Source organism: Ciconia boyciana, chromosome 7 (genome assembly GCF_034638445.1).
Source record: "Ciconia boyciana chromosome 7, ASM3463844v1, whole genome shotgun sequence".
Lineage (NCBI taxonomy): Eukaryota > Metazoa > Chordata > Aves > Ciconiiformes > Ciconiidae > Ciconia > Ciconia boyciana.
Genome location: NC_132940.1, coordinates 41594683 through 41615310, shown reverse-complemented (window position 1 = coordinate 41615310; position 20628 = coordinate 41594683).

The window sequence follows — 20628 nt, the reverse complement described above, 5'->3', positions numbered from 1 at the left end:
CACTATTAGCAACCTCTATGCCAAGGAAATCTAAAGTGCATGGATACGAAATAAACACAAGATTGGGAAACTGCCTTTGTTAGCATGATATGCTTTAAAATTATGTAGGAAATGTAATCATCTCAGCTTCCAAACAGATTACATGAGAATCAAAGTTATGCAGTAGTTTAGCCACAGAACCACGCATTTATTGCAGTTATGAGAAGCAGAGAGGCCAGGTTAACTAATACTCCAAGAAATCTTTGACAGTTTACTCTAAGCCCTCTCTAACTTGTGATGGGAAGCCTGCGAACAGCTCATGACTGTATGTTCAAAGGCACATTCGTGGACTATAATGCATGTTGCTCACCAACTTAAAGGCTTTACTGATTGCATGATATGTTTTGTACTTGAATGAATTGCAGCCCTGGCTATTAACAGTTTAATAATGGTTCTGTGAATTAGCATTAAATTACAGTGAATGTTACAGAAGAGGTTCTAATATTTACATTAGTGCCTAATGAGTTCCCCATAATTAAAATAATTACACTGAGCCACAGAAATTAATATTCAACCAATTATTTTAAAGAGCTATCCAATCTATGTAGAGATTTTTTGAAGACACCTTCCCAATAACAACAAAGAGGATTTTATAAAAGCACAGGTCCTGATGCTGCCGTGAGCTCTGCCAGGGTGAATTTCATTGCAGGATCAAGGCCTGGGTCCCCACTGAAATTTTAGAATAAATTAATTTACCCAATTTCCTAAGCATTCACATTATGCTTACTCTAGAAATATTGCAACACAAAACAGAAAATGTATTAAGTTCTGTGCTCCATCTTAAGCATGACTTCTAAGGTTGTAATGAACATGACTGAGATAAAACAGTCAGGGACAGCTGGCACAGGTACATAAACAGCTTCGGTGACGACTACAAAGATCCCACCAGAAGCGGTGAAATACACTGCTTATAGTTCCAGATAGCATGTTTTAAAAGGCAGGAGGGTTAAGAAAAGCCAAAACTTTTCACCTGCAAAGAATCTGCAACACTTCTTTGTCCTAATTTCTGAAAAGCAGACTTTAGGGAGACACATAGATGCAGAAAGTCAGGTGTCTTTAGAACCCCTCTGGTGACACTCCAGGGATCATTACCTTGAGCATGCATATTCAAACATGAGCCTAATGCCTTTCTTCCCATTTTTCCAAATATTTTGTATTTGGAGATAGCTGACACAATTTTCTATTTGCTTGTTTAGAAGCTGTTTCCTCTTCAATCAAAAGACAGATACCTTTCTTTCCTCTCTTGCTGTGTCATGTTTAAATATGCGCTGCACTGCTGTTTCACAAAGCCTGTATGAGAACTTCAGAGATACTATTCTTCAGAGTAACTGATAGCACTAAGGGCAAAAGGTTAACTATGTAAGTCTTACGTATTAAAGGATAATTAATCTTCTTGCATCCTCAGCCATCTCTGCTATGATTTCAGACACTAGATCCAGTTCTGCTTACACCAGAGAGCAATTTAATGTTTTAAATAGTGCTGGAGAAGACCAGCAGAGAACCATCTCTCTTCCTCCCTATCCCCCGCCCCCAAAATCTGAGACTTATTTTCAGAGTAAACAAAAAGCAAATAAAATTTGTCAGCCAGCCCACTGAGAATCACATTATAGTTTGAGAAAGCCTGCCTTATGGTGAAAGAGCAGATATGAAGACTTTATTCTAACACTCCAAGAGAAGAAGGTCTCAACTTGAAAGATACTTATACCATAGTGGTAAAATACTGCCCCTGTTGCACCAAAGCTAAATACTACCTTTGTGAAAGGTACCCACCTACTAAAGCATTGCTGGAATAGACTGTTATCCCCTTTCCAAATGGCTCCAGCACAGCTCTGCAGCATTGCTTACAAGCACAAACACAAAAACCCAGGGAAAGAAACACAGCAATTAATGATTTTCAAAGCCAAAGAGCCCTTTGCTACCCATCTCCTTTAAACTTGCTATCAAGTATTTCTCTACTGGAGGCAGACAGTGCATCAGGAGCTTGGGAAGTGTTTGTCAGAGAAAGAGATGGCAAAAATACCGATGTCAGTTGATCGTACTTTCTTTCCATTATCCCTCCCGCCCTGCAAAGTGTCTCATTCCTTCCAGTTCTTGTCCATCAAACTCCTGGGATGGCGGAGTCTAGCACAGCAAGTACCTGGAGCTGGAAATGGGGGGGGAAAAGTAGCTGGAACAAGTGGGGAACATGGGTATTTTCAGCTTCTCATGGCAAACAATTTTTACCATTTATTTCTTGTCAATTATCAGTTGCAAGTATGAAACCTAAATTAACCATCCTGAACTACTCAAGGATGTCCTTCAAAACAGTTTTGTCAGTTCTGCTATTGGTATTCTTTGCACAGCAACATTTGATTTGCCTGCTGCAGCTACAAACGTTGCATTATTCTGCTGCTACTGGTATCTAAGACATTGAGTCCTGCCGCACTGTTTGCTTTAATGACAGTGCCTGTTTGCTCCCATGACAGCAAACACTCCACACCATTTATCTGTCATGATAAGTGTTTCCCAAACTCTTTTCGAGCATGTTTCTTCTCGTCAGCGAGCATTCCTTTATTCTTGTGCTGTAAGACAAGGTGAATAGGAGCCCTGGACTGTTTTATGTTCCTCCATGTTCTCTTACTCAGGTGTGTACAAAAAGTAGGCAAACCATTAAGAGAAAATGTAAATCCAGGAGATGCTTGTAAAAATAATCAATTTAAGACTATCTTTGTTGCAACCCTGAGCTGCACAATATTTAAAAAATGGGATTAACAGCATTAAAAACAGCAGTTAGGCTAATAAATAGTTAATAGCTAATCAAAGTAACAACATTAGACATTCTTAAAGTCATCCCACAGTTTACATTTGGATGTAGACACAGTCTGGAGGAGAAACTGAGCAGGAAATCCATTCTCTTGGGCCACTGAATAAGGTCAGAAGTGTATGGGGGGGGCAGACATGGGACGCCTTGATTGTAAAAAACACCAATTTAGCAGTTCATTCCACCTCAGACAAGGTCTGAAACAAAGCAGGGGGCATTAAGGAATACAAATGGATACGAGCATAGGTGTACACTACACAATCCAACATTGCAGAGGTACACAAGTTTACACCCCTAAATAGAGCAACAGAAGAAACAAAATTGTCCTAAGTGCCCCACCTCACTCCACGCACACCGATCAGCAGACCTAACCGGCCTGGGTGGGTTGTCATACTGAGATTATGCTCTATAGAGCACAAGAAGCTGAGGTATGACTGCTTCAATCAGAAACAATCACTTAAACCCAAAACTCAATCAACATCTATTACCACCTGCAAGAGCAAAATCACAGTGCTCTTTCTACCGAGGTCCAAGTTTCTTCGGTGTAAGCGTACAGCTCAGCAAGTGTCGGAAATGATGGAAACAGGTTCAACTTGCTCCAGCTGCAGTTTTACCCACATTTAGAGTACAAAAGGTAAATTCCCCTCATTGTAAATTCATTATATCTAATAAAGGTTAAACATACGCTGCAGACTAAGTTTATAAAGGCGTAAAGTAGAATCTCATCTCTCTATCCAGACAGTAACTTTCACAAAAACTTGCAGGAAGCTAGTTATCTTTTAAGACCTTTACTTCTGTCACATTTGATTGATATCATCCAACAGTTCAAAATTACTAGGGAGATGGACAGACACACACAGCAGAGAAACACAAATCTGTTTCCATAGTGAACTGCATTAAAAATAGAAAGAACATGACACTGATGTTTCTTTTCAGATATTGCCACAGGGATTCTTCAAGACACTGTATCCTGAAGCTCTAATCTCTAGTGAAATCTGACTATTTAAAAAGCAATAGTAGGATCCTTCATAATTCTTGTGCTGGAGAAATTAATTGGACCAAATTTGGCCGTATTCATATTCAGGACAGATGAGGAGACTAAAAAGATGAATTTAAAAGTCTAAAAACAGTCTCATGACTCAGGAACCCCCCGCATATTTAGAACAAACACCGACTCTCTGATGATAATATCAAATATCCACAGTGATGGCAGAGGCAGCCAAGCCCCATAGAGGAGCCACTGTCTATCCAGAAAGTGACTCTGTCAGATTGTAAGAAGCAGTAAGAAGCACCCAGAAAAGTGCAAAGACCTAATTCCTGCCCTCAGTCTTGGTAGTCTGCACAAGTATTTTCCAAATACTTCAGTCCAGACATGTAGCAACAAAGGCAAGGTTGCCCTTTCCAACACACTTTACAGACATAGTAGCAAAGGATTCTCAATGCTGTAGTCTGCAGATCAGACTGGAAAATCTTAAAAATTTAAAATATTTTCCTTTCCCTGATAAAGGCAGTCATTTTTGTCTGCAAAAGTAAGCCTGTTGTTTCGCTCCCTGTCTGTTACTTAAAAGTAGGAATTCTACTCCTTCTTTATTTGTATGTAGGAGTCCAGAAAAAAAGATGAAATACCTTCAATTGAAGGGTCCAGGCAGAACAGCAAAGCAGCAGAGCCTCAGAAGACCCATTTCAGAGTGGCTATAGCAATTAACTAAAAAGCTATAGGACTGACAAGCTCAGTGGGAGCAATACACAGAAACACTTCTGTAAAAGGTCACCCTCTGCTTAAGTTTTAATCTTGTAATGTGAAGCATTTTGGTAAAGTGTGGGAAACGTGCTGGCTAATGCTAAGGCAGAAGCAATCTTTTTAAGTTGCACTTTACCTGAAGTGGGCTTTTGCTTACTTTCAACAAAGTAGTAATTTGACTGGCCGCTAGTTGATGAAGCATTGAATATACAGAATATTAGAACAGAAAGCAACAACACATCCTTTTAGCTTAGTGAACATAGGTAATGGGAGAAAGATGGCAGTCTTCCTGCATCACCTCAACGGTGATGATTTTTTCTTCAATCTCATCTTCTTGAAGCAAATAGCCTGCACACATCCTCTGACAAACAGTCACAGACAAGCTGTTGACTTCATTCAAATCCTGGAACACCATCTGAATCAGACAGATATCATTAGCTGAAACTGTTTTATAAATAAAGGCAAGGTTTCTGCGAAGGGCTTTTTCTAAGGAATAGCAGTGCAAAGAACCTATATTCAAAGTCTTTTTAAAGCTGTAATCTAGACTTTGTACTTAACAATGACCTAGTTACCTAGGTAGTTGAAGGTCTTGTGTGTTTTTTAAATGTACAGGCAGATGTAGCCATAGCAGCACTTGTGTCTGCATCAGGATTCTGCCTCTTGAAGCTTCCTGTCCACACATTAGTGCCCACATTAGAACTAGTGCCCACATTACTACTGGCTTGAAAATAATCACTGTGAGAAAGCTGTACCATCCAACATGGACTTTGGGTTTGGAAAACTAGATGCTTATCACTTTTCACAATTACTAATATCTTTCACTAACATTACAAGATTTTATTCCAGCTTACTGACAAACAGTCAATAACGGGTAGATACCAGCAGCAACCCAATGGAAGCATCCCACTTGTGCTGAATGGATTCTGTTGCATAGACACAGACAAGACTGCTTGCTAAGAAGACCTAATTTATTGGTATTGTTTGCATTGGGTAATGCTTATTTATAGAATCAAACCTCTTGAACAGGATGGTCGGTTGCTGTCCAGCTAGTGATGGGTGTCTCCACTACAAGCGTCCTTGCAAAGGTGCCTTCAGCTGGATGAGGTAAGACTCCCCAAACCATTCTGGAGAATTCTTACATCCCACTGGCATACCTATGTGACTACTCTAGCATAGGCATGATCCATTTCTGTTCATTACCTTAATTATGTACAAACCATCTCTTAACTATCTTAACCATGAACAAAGACTGCTCTACGAGACCAGTCCTATTGAGCAGTTCTGTCTGAATATTTAAAGTTATGTCCATACAGTTTGGTCAACGCCTTTGTCTACAACAGGTGCCAACAGGGAGAATCCCCAGGAGCTCCTGGTTTCTCTGCCCCAGCAGTTAACCAGCACATCCCAGCATACAAGCAGTGTCTACCTGTCAGTCTGTGCACAGCAGATGCCACCTGGGAAAGTCTCTGGGACTGTCTCAAAGTCGTGTCTGCAGAGCTCCTGTCCGTTGCTTTGGTGCGAGGCTGGCTAGGGGCTCAGTCAAGCACCCTGTCTTCAGGCAACCAGACATGTCCTCTGCAGACATTAGCTCCAGAGTTCCTGGACCACCCATGGAACTAGTCATTAAGTATGCTGGGTATCCATACAGGCACAACCCTGATATTCGGCTACATCAAAATTGCAGCAGGATAAACTTAAGTTTCATCCTTATACCACAATTATAATCTCCGTACATTTTTACCACAGTATTCACTGAGTTATTTTAAGAGCAGCCACTTTGTAATCCTTTTGATACAAGCCGTATACCATTCCTAAGGCAGACATGCTGACATTGCAAGGCATCCTCCTGATCCCTACTGTATGTGCATCTGGAAACAGGAGCACAAGGGGAAAGGGCAGATATAAATGGTTTTGAATTTTGTAGCCATTAGGCTGAGCGGCTGGAACACTGTCAGGCACCCAACTCCCCCTCCTCACTCTGACTCGAGCTGCCCAAGAATCTTTACAAATCCCTTTGTCACTTCCCAAACCATCTAAGTGTTGAACCAGAAAGCTAACAGTTTTTCTGAAAAAAATGTTTTTTCTGAACCTCCTATGGGAGTAATGACCCTCTCCTATTATGAAGGGACAGGTCAGCTGAAAGAAGCAATAAAAGAACTAATGCCATTTGCTAAGATAGATTGCTATTGTTTGAGCTGTCCATCCACACATATTTGTCCAGAGTGTATTTTTAGTACTAGAAGCAATGTAGTTACAGATCACAGAACAGCCAAACTGCCAGAAAACATGGACTGACTTACCTTCATCAAAATAAATCACAACAAGTTTTGGGACTCCCATAACTCAGAAGCCAAGGGTGACCTTGAGGGAGAAGTTGATTAAAACTGTCACACAAAGCCCAGTGTTATACTTTAGAGCTAATGATGCCAAGTTGCCAACTGAACCATGCCTGCTTGTGTCTGCACTGTAGAGTTCAGAGCTGAGATGTTGCTCCTAAATAATAACTGATAGACGGAAATTCAGCAGTCTGACCTGCTCCCTAAATTACAACCCCTTCACATGAGGCTGTTAAATTAGTACTGTTTCAAATAGGAATAGGAAGAAACCCAAAAGCAGTGGGCAAGATTAAAAAAAACAAAAAAAATATTCCAACAAAACAACCACACCTCAATCCAGTTTGCTTTCCCCTCCCACCAGTTTACTTGACTATGTACACCAGAAAACATATCCAACTATTAGGTACAAAAGACTAAATCCTCGCCTGGGGCAGACATTAATGTAACAACTTTGACTTCAGCAGAACACTACTACATACGCCTGCAAAGTGCCTGCAGCTAACAGGGTCCAAAGCCAAGTGTTTAGACCCCGGCAGCACCATGCCTGCTCGCAGTCAAGAGGAACAGAAACAACCAGAGGGAAGCAGACTGGCTTGAAAATCTTTACTAGGGGAAATGCCAATAACTCATTCATACAAAAGAGGAGGACTCAGAAGAGTTTCTATTAGCGTGTTCTGATAATTTTGCAAAAAGTAAGCACTGGTACACCAGGTCTGGGGATCCTGGTCAGACAATGAAAATTCAGTAGATGGAAAAGCGTGAGAAGACCCAGCATTTCAGTACTGGGGGCCATCAGTCCAACAGCACAGAGCGTGGCAGCCCTGAGGGCTCCAGCCAGGACTCGACCCTCTCCAGCAGGGCCAGGACCGGCATCGTGCCAAGGAGGCAAGCCCTCCCAGCTTCCCAAGCTGCTACTACAGAGGAGGTGCCCCAAGGTCCTTCCCTTTGAGATAGCCTGTGCAATAGGGACTCAGAAGCTCCAAGCCCAGGTCCTTTTCACCTAGGAGGAGGCAGAGCTTTTCAGGAGAAATATGCCTGTGTTCCTCCATAAGTCATGTACATTTAAGTAAAGGACTTCAACTTTGACAGTTTCACATTTTTCAAACAAAAACCTGTTAAAGCAGCATATCCCTATGTAGGCTGAGTTACTCCTTCATGAGTGTTTTCCCTGTGAACACCAAGTTCCATTAATGCATATTCCCAGACTTCATACCATACAGAAAGTTTCTGAGGTTGGCCTTCCCAAAGGCAAGTATTTTTGCTGAAAGTTTTGATCTAAAACAGCTCAGTCATGTTTATGAAAGTTCAGCCTTGACAGAAGAAGGAACTTTATTTTCATCAGAGAGGAGGCATTTTTTTGAACAACCTGGGATAAAGATTTAAAAAAAAATATGTATCAGAAGATTCTCACTGAGGGGACAAGCTGAAAAATGCACAAGTAAAAACTGGGTAGGATCCAGAAATAGGAGATTGTAAAAGCATATTCAGTGTTTTGTACAGTTTTGTTCCTGATTGTTTAGTGCCCATAAAAGCATCATCTTTCTTATTTTCAATGAGATTGTACAAAGTTCAGGATCTTTTGAGGCAAATGACAAAGGTGTCCTCTGCCCTCAAAAAGGCAAGGATGACTAGATTCATCCCACCCATGTAAGACATCCAATTTCAACCATAATTGCTTGAACTTCCTAAGCAGCCAAAACAAAGACAGGCTTCTCCAAGCAGCAATTCAAATTTTTGGTGATCATCCTCTTCCTCAAACCTCCCCACATCCCAAAGGCAACTATGCTTTTTATTTAGGCGTTTCAGCTTTTGATGAGGGAGAATGAATTCAGCCTGACATTTATACAGTGTTTGAGTAGGATGCCAGTGACTGCCACCAGTGAACAATATTCTCTCACTTTATTGGTGGCAGTTATTTACCTGATCTTGGCTCAGCAGAAATGAAGAAGAAAAAAAAAAAATAAAAAAACCAGGCTTCTTTACTTTCCTACTTGTTATTGGGTAACAGCCTGACCTGTTAAAAAGGTAAGCTGCAGGAGGTATGTGAAGTGTATTTAGGATATTTCCTAAATTGTTTGCAGCAAACAGTCGAGCTAGCTCTGCTCCTGAACTTTGACAGTGCCCTCAGCATAGCACGGTTACAGAAATACAGAAGGTATTCCAAACTACCTTGCTGCTGCCTTGTTTCTGCAGTCAAGCAAGGACCAAGTACAAACTTATTCAAATACATACTTATAATGTAATTTATCTATATTATGCCTAGTGAAAATGGTCATATCTTCCGCCTATTACTGGCCCTCTTTGACATCCCTAATGCTAATGGTGTCAGCCAGTTACTACCCTATGCTAGGCAGAGTTCATTATCACACTGTTCAGGCTGTTTATACGTTCAAACACTACAAAACAGCCAGACAAGATAACGGAGTATTAGCACCTTTCTCCTAATTTGAGAAAAGTCCTTTCCTTAACAAGCTTTTCTCTGTTGTCAACAAGGAAATAATGTTGGAATATTGTAGCAAAGCTCAATGCATGAGCTTATTTTATTTTAAAATGATTGACTTATAATTGATTTATAATTTAAAATTTATTTTATTTTAAACCAAATCCTAGTTCAGTCACTTTCTCACAAGTGCTAAGACTCATGTGTCCAAGATTCAAGTGGGGTGGCCAGCACCCAGGCCCCCAGACGTGTTTACCCATGTGGTCTGGAGACAATGCAGAGGACCAGGCCATTGAGTCTTTGTTGCATCTCCTGTGTCCTCAAAGCCTGCTGAGTATGTGCTGGGTTTGGATGTGCCTTTTGTACCCTTTAGGAACTGACAGTGATTGTGATCTTTTTTCTCTCTCCATCCTGTCTCACCTTTCTGCACTGTTAGGACTTACTATCCTTTATCTCCTTACCTGGGTGTCTTAAAGAGTCCATTTTCTGCTCTTGCCCAGGTGTGGACTGCTCCTTGTTTAGGCTGCCCCTTGTTTTTCTGACCAGGGTGTCTGTGAAAAGCTGTAGGTGAATGTGCCAGGATCTTGATAACCTGCTAATGTAGAGGTCATCAACACCTGCCATTCTGATATCCCCTCCTTCTGGCACTTCCACATCTCAACCCACCCATTCATAATTTTTTTTTTCTTTTTCAAATTAGCTTTCTACAGTGCAACTGCAGGAAACACAAGGAATTCAGTTACACACATCATCATGACTGCATACCAGCTGAATAAAAAAAATGTATATATTAAATAAACAGACTACCAGATTTTCTGTCTTTCCACCAGTGTGGAAGTTTCACTCATGGCTGTACTTGTGTGCAAATCTTTTCTGAATTTAACTCAGATGGCAGAGTGTACGTAAATGCTTTAACAATTGTACTCAGCACTGTCAACTGTTCTAGTATCAAAGCATAACAGCAGCAGTCACCTTTCAGTTGCACAATACAGTGCATTACTGCCTTGCTGTTAGAACAGCCTGACAAGACACATTCAAAGTTTGATTCAAAGACTTAACCTACATTTTCTTTACTAAATCCATCAGTTCTCATTCTGTAATTCTTGGCCAACATGAATAATGAGGCTCTGCCTTCCTCACAGAATCTCTACCCATATCTGAACTACTGTGGACATAAGTTATATTTATTTTCCTCCCCTGATAGAAGATATCCCATTGTTTAATCTAGTTTTTCTGCAAGCTTCTTCAGATTTTGGAAAGCAAACTCAAACATGCTCTATTCGGCATAGCTCTAAACAAGAAGGGAACAGTATCTGCATCCCTGCCTGCATGCCTGGAAAAAATACATGCAGCCTTTGCCAACTACAGAGTGAGACTGCCAAGACAATTTTTCTTTCAGTTAGCACATACAGAAATTGCTGCATCTCCTCTCCTCCTCCCTAGCCCTATGGGAGCACACTCACATCCAATAAAGAGTTGTAAAAAGAGCATTCTCGCATGAAATGTCAGGTGACTGTAACCCAAGAGATGAACCTGCCAGTTTACTTCTCTGCCACTCAGGCATATTGCCAAGAAATATCTTTGACACCCTCTATCTCAATACCTAGCTCAAAACACTGAGACTGTATCCAGATCCTACTGAGCTCTTTGTCCCTAATAGGCCTCTCAGTCCAGGCCTATGCTACTTCACAATTTCATTCCTTTGAATTAGCTATCATCAGCTTAAAAAAAACCCTGCCGCCTCACATTTCTGATATACTCAGAAGAGAAAATGATCTCAAACGTTTTGGAAAAGATGCACAAATCCAGATTCTTGGGCCTGATTTACACAGCTCTTCAACACTCACACCTGGAAGTTGAACAAGAAAGGGAAGCTGAGTAACTCAGTAAAATCATGGGGCGGGAGGGGGGAGATCAAACTGGGATGCCAAAACAGAACTTTTTTTTGCTCTAACTCAGCATCCACATAATTGAAATGATGAAACAGCAACCCAAGAAGTATTAGAAAAAAAGTTCACATTTAGAAAGCAGTCACATGTGGCAGTGACTTATCTTCAAAGCAGTAGCTGACTGTAGGTTTGGGAAAGAGAAGATCATAAAAAGCATAACAAAATTATGAATAGCTGCTCCTTAATTATTCATTGTGTACGTACCTGCTATAGCATAAGATTACATAAGTTTTTACTGCTACCACATTTCCTCTCAAATCTTGGTCTCTGCTTGATTGGGCTTTCTGCTGCATTTCATTCAAAGCAGGGCAGTATCTCTGCAAAGATGCATTTTTATTCTGTGATAGGTAGTAAAAGTCCTAGGACTGTTCCCCTGATTCTACAGGCATGGGGACACATACAAGGTATCACAAAGCAAGGAAGAGAGCGAGCTTGCAGGCACATGCTCTGAATACCTCTGGTTATGTGACACAAAGCAAACTCGGGCTTTTGTGATGACTACAGAGGCTTCAGCCCCCATGTTTCCATCTCAACCGTGGCAACCATAGCACACTCAAGACTGCTATTTATGGAGAGTCTCTCTCCAATAAAAGCTTCATAAGACAAGACATACAATCCCTTAACAGACAGCTATCCGATGGTCTGCTCTTCATAATAGGAACGCTTTGGAAATAGAAGGATTTTAGCCTCCTCCAATGCCTTTGAATTTTAACATGAAAAATCAACCTATTCTTCTGATCAGCATTAAAAATAAATCAGTATCTCACAAGGAAAAAAAACAAACTATGGTCACAAAGACCCAAACTCCAGTCGGAGCCACTCCAACCAACACCTCACAGCAGGCTGGCCATTTTGGTAGCATCTTCAAATGGGTACTGTTGTATTCCACATTAATTTAACTCCCTGCTGGGGTTTGTTCTCATGCCCTTGATTTCCCCAGCAGAATCTAGGGCTGCAGCTCCTCTGCAGCTGGAGTTAACGCTGGCCAGAATTAGCCATCCCAGGAAGCAGATGGTTTGGAGCACATCAGACCAACACTCAGTTTGTCAAAGCTACGGGATGCCAGCAGTCTCCAGCCTCATTGTTCTAAGAGCTTGCAAAAAAAAGCTCACAGGAAAACAATTTAAAAATAAGAGAATTGCAAAGGATGACAGTTAAAGGTAAATTATTTCCTGTACAGGGTAATTTCCAAACAGAATAAGTTCCTGAAGAGGGACATTAAGCAAAGAATGCAACGATGTTTGGGAGATAAGTAGGCCATTTTCTAAAGATGAAGATGGTAGGTGCGTAAAGAAAAGAAAAGAAAGGAAAGGAAAAGGACACACTCATCACTCAGCAGCCTCTTTTCTTTTCATGGGTGTTTCATACTTCTGTGAATCACAGGTAGTAACAATAAATGCAGCAGGGTTTCACCAAGAAGAAACAGCCTCTCCTAATGAATAGGGGCAAACCTGCTGAAGATTATCAACTACACAGCTTCTGAAGAAAACCAGACACCCTGTATTGAAAGATGGGAGGAGGCATAAAAGAGAAGAACACAAATGCTGAGCCCCTGGCACACCCTGCTTGGGCTCAGCGTGGCCCATCGTGTGCTGAAGAGGGTTTGCCAGCCCTCTTGGTCAGACACTTTGCAGATGGGCAACAAGGAGCAAACCTGGGGCAGACCCTGCCTGATGACACCTGCACCACAGCACCTCTCAGCCCTGCTGCCTGCAGACAGTCTTGGGAGAGAAGGGCTACACGTACAGTATCAATAAAGCAGTCTACTTACCAGCTACCCAAGCCTTGCTCCCAGTCAAGAAGAATGAGGCCTCCTCCTCTTTTGGTTTAGCAGACCATGCAGCCGACACTTGGAAACACTGCGTTACTGTCCAAGAGCAGTGAGGGCCAGCTGCTCCTTCAGGGAAGGCAATCAGAAGCCAGGGATGACCCCAGTGCAGGCAGAGCCCTCACCAACAGGGCCACGTCCCTCAGAGTCTGAGCCCAGTATCCAAGCATTCATCAACAGTCCTGGACATGGCGAGCAATGAACCAGGTCTAGGGTCCATCCAGAGAGTCCAATCAGGAGCAAAAAGAGCCAGAGACAGCCACAGCACAGGGAGCCAGGGGCAGAGGGGACTGGAAATCAGCACACCTACGCCAGAGCTGGGGCAGGGGGGACACCCACACCTGAGGTACCCGGGTGGGAGGAGGTGCCAGGTGAGGCTGCTCGGGGCAATCAAGGCCTGTTAGTGCCCCCAGAGCCAGGACAGCTGCCTCTGCTCCCAGTGGGGTGTCCCCTCACCCCCTACACACACCCAGACACGCTGAAACTTGGGTGCTCGTAGAGGCCTCTGGTGGGGCTGGTCAGGGCAGTCAAGGCCTGGTAGCACAGTCACAGTGCTGACAGTTAATGTCTGTACCCAATCCATGAGAAAAAGAAAAAAAAAAGGCAGCAAGGAAGCTGATGGAGGGAGCAGAGGTTGGTGGATCAGAGCATTCCCGGAATCCACCAGTTTAACATGCTGAACGGAAAGATGGTGCCAGAGGAGGAGGTGCCACGCAGGGTCTCCAGTCTGGGTTGTGCTCCAGGGACAAACAGTCAAAACAGCTTAATCCTAGCAGCTGAGCACCCACCAGTGTGAGATCCAGATACAATAACATTCACTATGGAGAAAACTCTGGCAAAATGCAGAATCTGGATTACGCAAGTCAGTATTCTTGCAAGAACAAGCTCTGCGCTTCAACGAGTTTAAGCATTCTTCCTGTCTCTGCTTGAGAAAACAAGGACTTGTCTGCAGCGGGACTTCACATACCACGGCACAGTGATGGGGAAGTATGGATGTAAACAACAGGCAGGATCTTTGGGGCACCAGTCCCATGTCCCCAGTGGCATGGTGGTCTGCAAAAGCTGCAGCATCCTCTCCATCTGTGAAGCAAGAATGAAGGTACATATCACTTTTCTGCAGTTTGAAAGTCCCTTTTGTCTATTTGAAAGATTTCTTCAAACCTAACTAGTTGGCTGGCCATAACTCCAGCACCTTAAGCTTCCCTGTTGGGACTGAAAATACAATTCGGATTTCAAACTGCTCTGCTAAACTCATGAGAATCATCTGTCATTAGCTACAGCTAATTTAACACTCAAAGACATTTCTGTAGCCAGAACATTTAGTGCTGAAGGAGCACCAACAGTTAATAGGAGTCTTCACCTTGCAGTAAGTGAACTATGTTCAGGATCTGCCAGCCTGTGGAAGAGAAAACTTCCCTCTCTTGCACATGCAAACAAAAGGTCACATTTGTGTGCAACTCGAAGGGTGAGAGTCCCACAGTGTACTTCCGGTGCTCAGTCTCATACAATATATTTTGTGGTGGGATTGCTACCCAGGCAAGAAATTCACTAGCTCACAGGATAACTGTTCTTTTCAAAGCTACCCAGTTAATAAAAAAAGTCTTCTTAATGTATTAAGCAGAGGTAAAAGAAAGTCAGAGGTATTTGGTAGGGAAGAATTTAACTACAGAGATTTGCATCAGTTAACTATGCAATCGATCCTGTTTACAGATCACCATGTATCTGGCATTATCAATAAATCATATTCTGTTTCTTCCCCTTAATTGCACTGACTGTGTTAACAAAATTAGGAGAAGAGCCTAACAAAACAGAAATAGCAGATTATTTTGAAAACAAAATTAGCAGCCTGAGGTACTGTGGCATATTGCTGAGAGAAAGTAGGTGGTCACAGGTGGCTCTGAGCCTCAAAAGGTAATGACTATCTATACACTGTGCTATAGGGCTTGTATGCACTTTGATGAACTACTCTGTCTACGAGCTGGCACAATACATTTGTCTTCAGAGCAATTAAAATCTACAATAGATTGGAAAACACCATTTTTATGAAAACCCACAGCAAGACAATAATTTACAGGCCTATTGTATGAGCATAAGGATTTTGTCCTTTGGGCTAAAACCTTGTTATTTTTCATCTCATCCCATTTGAACTTCTTTTTTCCTTAACAAACAGAGGTGTAAAAATTTAAGTACCACCACTCAGTTACATCTAACAAACTGCATATTGCATAGACAGGTGCTGTGAAGGTGTTATGATCTATTATCGAAGGTGTTATTATCTGACTTTCAAGGTAACAGATTGTCCTCTGTGCTGTGCTTGTGCAGCTACCAATTTTCAGTGAGCCACTGCAGTACAGTGAATGATTCATTAAATGGTATCAAGGATAAGATGAAGTTAAGCCTCATCTGAGGGCGCAAAGATATACTGAGATAACCACATTCCATAGAGAGATTTTCTGAAAATTAAAATATCATGTCTATAAAGCTGACTGATCAACAACGAAATTCTTCACTTAGGAAAGAACTCCACTTTAAAATTTATCTGCGTGATTTGTCAAATACTCTACAACTAATTTTCTATGATATTTAGACATTTCTCTAGAATCCAGGGAAATGGTGCTTCAGTCTCTCCATAGATTTTGTTGTCATTTTTGTGCAGCAGAACAATTTTTTGTAGTGCTGCGGTACCTCATCCATACTTACCATTACAGTGTTAAAAAAAAGCCTTCATGCTTGCAGGTTTTTAGCTTACATCTTTTCAACAGACTATTCCCTCTGGGATCCCCTTGTTGCAGAAAATGAAAAGGCCTTCCTCGTGCCCTTTGAAAGCTTCAGTCATAATGCTCCTAAAAAAGAACCAAGCGTTCAGCACCCACAAGAAAGACAGCCCCAGGGCACTCTATTTTACGACATCCCCCAAAAGATACTTCTTTACAATACCTCCTGGGTGCTATACACCAGTGTTAAACAACTAATCTCATTCATTTTCCAAAGAAATATGCTGTATAAGTTTAAGGTTGGGCCACAGCTCTTAAGAGCCTTGGCAGCTTCTTGCCTTCCTCCCCACATGGCTACCCCTCTTCTCTCTCTTTTTCTACATCTGCCACCCCTGTATTTTTTTCATGCTCACTAATACTCTTAGGATAAATTATCATTTTAGCTACCTGTTCTAAATTGCTCTGACAAGAGGCAGAGGTGTAAACAAGAGCATGTTCCCCACTGTAACAGGAGGAAATAGGCCAGCTCTTCCTAGACCAATAGAGATAGCTACTATGATAAAAATTCAATGAATTTCTCTAAGCTCAGTCTCCACCTCCGCTAAACCAGAAATATTTAAACAACCATTTAGAGAAAGAACATGCAAGTATTACGCAAAATTATGCAAAAAATAATTGGGAAAAGCAACTTGGGTGTAGTTGGAGGAGCCTAAAGAGGAGCAACTGAGGCAGGTCATTCTACTATATCTTTATCCAATCCCTCTGGCAAACAGGTAAAAATAAATCTCTAACTATAGTCTCCAATAGAGTATTAAGCATTTTCATATTGTGCATCTCTAACAAAAAAGTGCTCTGCTGTGCTAATTAATTTTTTCAGAAGTCCCCTTGCCCTTGCATCTTAGGGACATGTGGTGTTACTACACACCAGGCCTCTAGAGCTGTGGCATCTCTTTTCACACTGCTTGTCCTTCTCCTTTTTCCTCATAGCACACATAGCAGAGCTAAGTTGCTGTTCGTCAGCAGGGTCTCCCCCTCATCCCTGCCCTCCACCCCTTTTTCCCCGCAGAGCCCTGAATTATGCTTCCCTCTGCATACAAATTCCTGCCCTCATCTTGCTTCAGCCCTGGTCTGTCTCCCACTGTGCAAAAGGTTGCTGCTTTTAATCTTAATTTCTCAGCAATCCTTGCAGTTAAAGCTCACACATCACAGCATTTCACTGGCAGTAAAAACTAACCTCTCCCTCTAGTCCACATTTCCAGTGTACCTCTGCTCCCCCCGGCCTGTCCCAAGGGGCACGTGTTGTGTATTTTACATTTCTGAACAGCCTCCTTTTACTGCAGTCATCTAATCAGCGAGTTCAGAGAGCGTCACTGAGCATTCCTTGCACAGCTTTGAAGCTGTACCCGCTGAAGTTGGAAGCCTCAAATATTCCTCTTGCTCAATAAAATACTGGTATTAATGCCATGGTCCCTGCAGAGCACACAACAGAGTATTTCATTGCCTCACACAGAGCAGGAAGCACGTAGGCATTGCCTCTCCTAAGCCTTTTAGTGTACAGGACACATCAAAGACTGCTAAGCATTTTTGGCTAAAAGGTATCCCCTCCCACTGCCTCTGAAAACAGTTTGGGCTGTGGCAGAAAGCAGGAGGCAAGGAAAATGTATTTTTATTATTATATTACTAGGAATCTTTGAGGAATACTAAGACTGTTCACAGAAGAAGCAGAGAAAATCAGAGTGTCTGAGTCCTGCACTTGCTGGTTGCTGTTGTGCGAAGTCCTCATGTACTGTGTGAAGGCAGAAAGAGGACAAAGCTTTTCTCCACATATTGCTTGCCTTTCAGAAGGACATGAAACTTATGAACAGACTCTTTGGACACAGTCTGAAGCTTCTTCTACATTCCTTATTCTACTTGAAGAGTATTCATTCATATTGGAGCTTCAGTAGGATCACTTACAGGAGACAATGCTCCTCAATTCTGTGCACAGAGGAATAGCAAGACTGGACTTTCCCTCTTGCGTAAAGAGGGCAGAAATCACAGCACCTGAAAAGAATATCCAGTGCTCAAAGAATACAGTTGGCAAAGTCAAGAATCAGCAATATTACTAGCATTTTCTTTTACTCTGTATTTTTTCCAATTCTATGGATACAGATCAAGTAGGTTTTTGTTATTGTTTCACCTGCTCCAAAGATGGAACTGCAACTGCCTTTAAAAATGGCTTGAAAAGCCACCTAATTCTACTAAAATGCCCATTAAAACTCTGCTCGAATTTAATCTGTAGCTTCTTATAGAAGCTTCTTCCGAAAAGTTTCAAAGAGATAACACTCTACCCTAACTGTACACTATTTTTTTTAACACTGGTAACTAAATTTGTTTATTTCTTCAATGCTGACAAAGGTCACCTGAACAAATGGTCAGATTTCAAGAAGTACTGGCAACTTTATGTACCCACTATACTCAAAAAAAGATTCATCGCTTCTCCAATGCATGTTGTTCAATGCCATCAACCTCTCTGTAAAGAAGTCAGTATCATTTAAGAAGCAGTATCATTTATTTTGCAGAACTGCCATAAATACACTTATTTCAGTGAAGAAAATTGAGTAGGACAGGTCCATCTTCTCTATTGCTCTAGTTCCTTTAGCACCTTACCTTTTGTAAAACTGAGACTGGAGACCCTAATTCAGCAAAGCATTTTGTCAAACATTGAAGTTCCACTGGAATCAAAATACTTCATTAAATCAGGGCCTCTGTGGTTAATGATTTCTGCACCACTGAGAGGAAAGCTGGACAAAACAGTTATTTTTCAGATTGAGGCAAATATTTGAACATAGTTCAACAAAAAAGCAGCTGTGCAGAGCAAGATCTTACATTAAAAGCATTAGCACTAGCCTGAAATCAAACTGACAACCTTTAAATCAGACTTCAGCTGATCTTCAGACCATAAAGAAATACTTCTTCCTTCATTCAATTGATGTACAACAATGAAAGACTACTAGCCCAGAGATTTTACTTAGCCTGCTGGACAACACAACTGAGGTCAAGCAGTGACACAAGTGTGTCTTCATTGCATTTGACTGAAGTTCAATAAACTTGTGTAGATACAACTGTGAAAGACAGGGATGCTGTTAACAATTTCATGAAGGCAGAGCACTCTGTGAGATGAAAGGCAGCTGCCAGCTTGCAGCCACAGGACTAGATCATTACAAACAATGAATGGAGACAAAATTTATCAATTAGTACTTGTCATCCAACTGGTTTGTCTGAACTTAGTGGACCTTAAGAATTACACTTAACAGAAAGAAGTAACCTTCTCCTCTCCTCCCCTGGCTCCCATCCCGATTATAATGTATGAAATTAACTGAATACTCAGAGGAAGCTTACGAATTTTTGGGGGGCTCAGAAGCAATTTTCAATGTAACCATATGAAACGCATGTGCACTGATCCAGCCCATTTAAATGAGCTCAACAGAAGAGTCAGCTGGTATAAAATAATTTGCTTGGGAATGAAATCTGCCCCTATCCTTCAGTAGTCCTGTCCCTCTCCATACCCAGGTACACTTTCTTAGCCATGTATGGAGTTGCTTTAAATAACAATGTCATCTATCAGAAAATCCATTAAAGCCACAATACATTAAAATGAATTTGCATACGCCAGACCCTCTGCAATATCTCATTTCCAGACATTCACTAGTTTCCATGCGAAGGCAGATAAAACTGAAATTCAAAACAACAAATTCTTGCTGGTTTGAATAGTCAAAAACTGTTCGTGAGCGCTTGTGCAGATGCTGTAAATGAGAAGTGGTTTTGCTTTGTTTTAAGAGGAAGACATTCCTGTTACAATTTGAAGGCAGGGGGACAGTTGTAATATGTAAATAAGTAGCCCATTTGGGCTGCTAGTATTTAATCCATCTATTAACTAAGTACTATAGCACTGAGCAAGTACTCATCAAACTCACTCAAGATTTCAAGTAGCAGTATCAAAGATACTTTTTAACAGTTTGCTTCCTATTATTCCTCAAAGCCTCAATCTTGCCCCCACAAACATCAAGAAGAAAGAGGACTAACAGGAAGGTACAAAAGCTATTGTGGAAAAAAAAACAAGTTCCAGAGCATCCAGCATCCCTTCTCATTGTAGCAAGGCCAGCCATCAGCAATTTCAGCGTTAGCCAGCTCCGTATCTCCTCTATGAAAGACACAGTGCTGTGAGCAATTAAAGACCACCATAACTGGATTTATCCCAGAAGGAGGAAGAATGACAGTTCAATGTAATAATACAAACATGTCCAGACATTTAATAATAATCAGTTAGTGGGGCAAAAATAAGTGTAAGCTACGGAGAATGTTGTATCTGCGATTCATTTTTACTCTGCTAAAAGTAATGCTGGGGCAATAAATTTCATTTTATATCCAGTAGTAAATACCACTATGATTTACTGTAATTTCAAACAAAAGTAAGCAACTGACGCACAGTGATATGTACCATCATCTGAGCTTAAATTCATAATAACATTTAATCAGCCATTTGCTATAGAAGGATATTTGCCTGTTGGATTGCCTTTAATCAGTACTAACAGAATTTAAAAGAAACATATTTTGAAATGGAGAGAAAATTAGATGTGCCATTAAACTGGTTCTCTCTCATGCCTGAGATTTTGCGACTGCAGTGACATCTGATGTGCCTAAGGGTCCATACCAATTTTCTTTCTTGTCAGTGGGAGGCTTTGCTTCAAGGATACTGGATCAGACTGGAACTGGAGTACGCTTTCATTATTTTTTTTTCA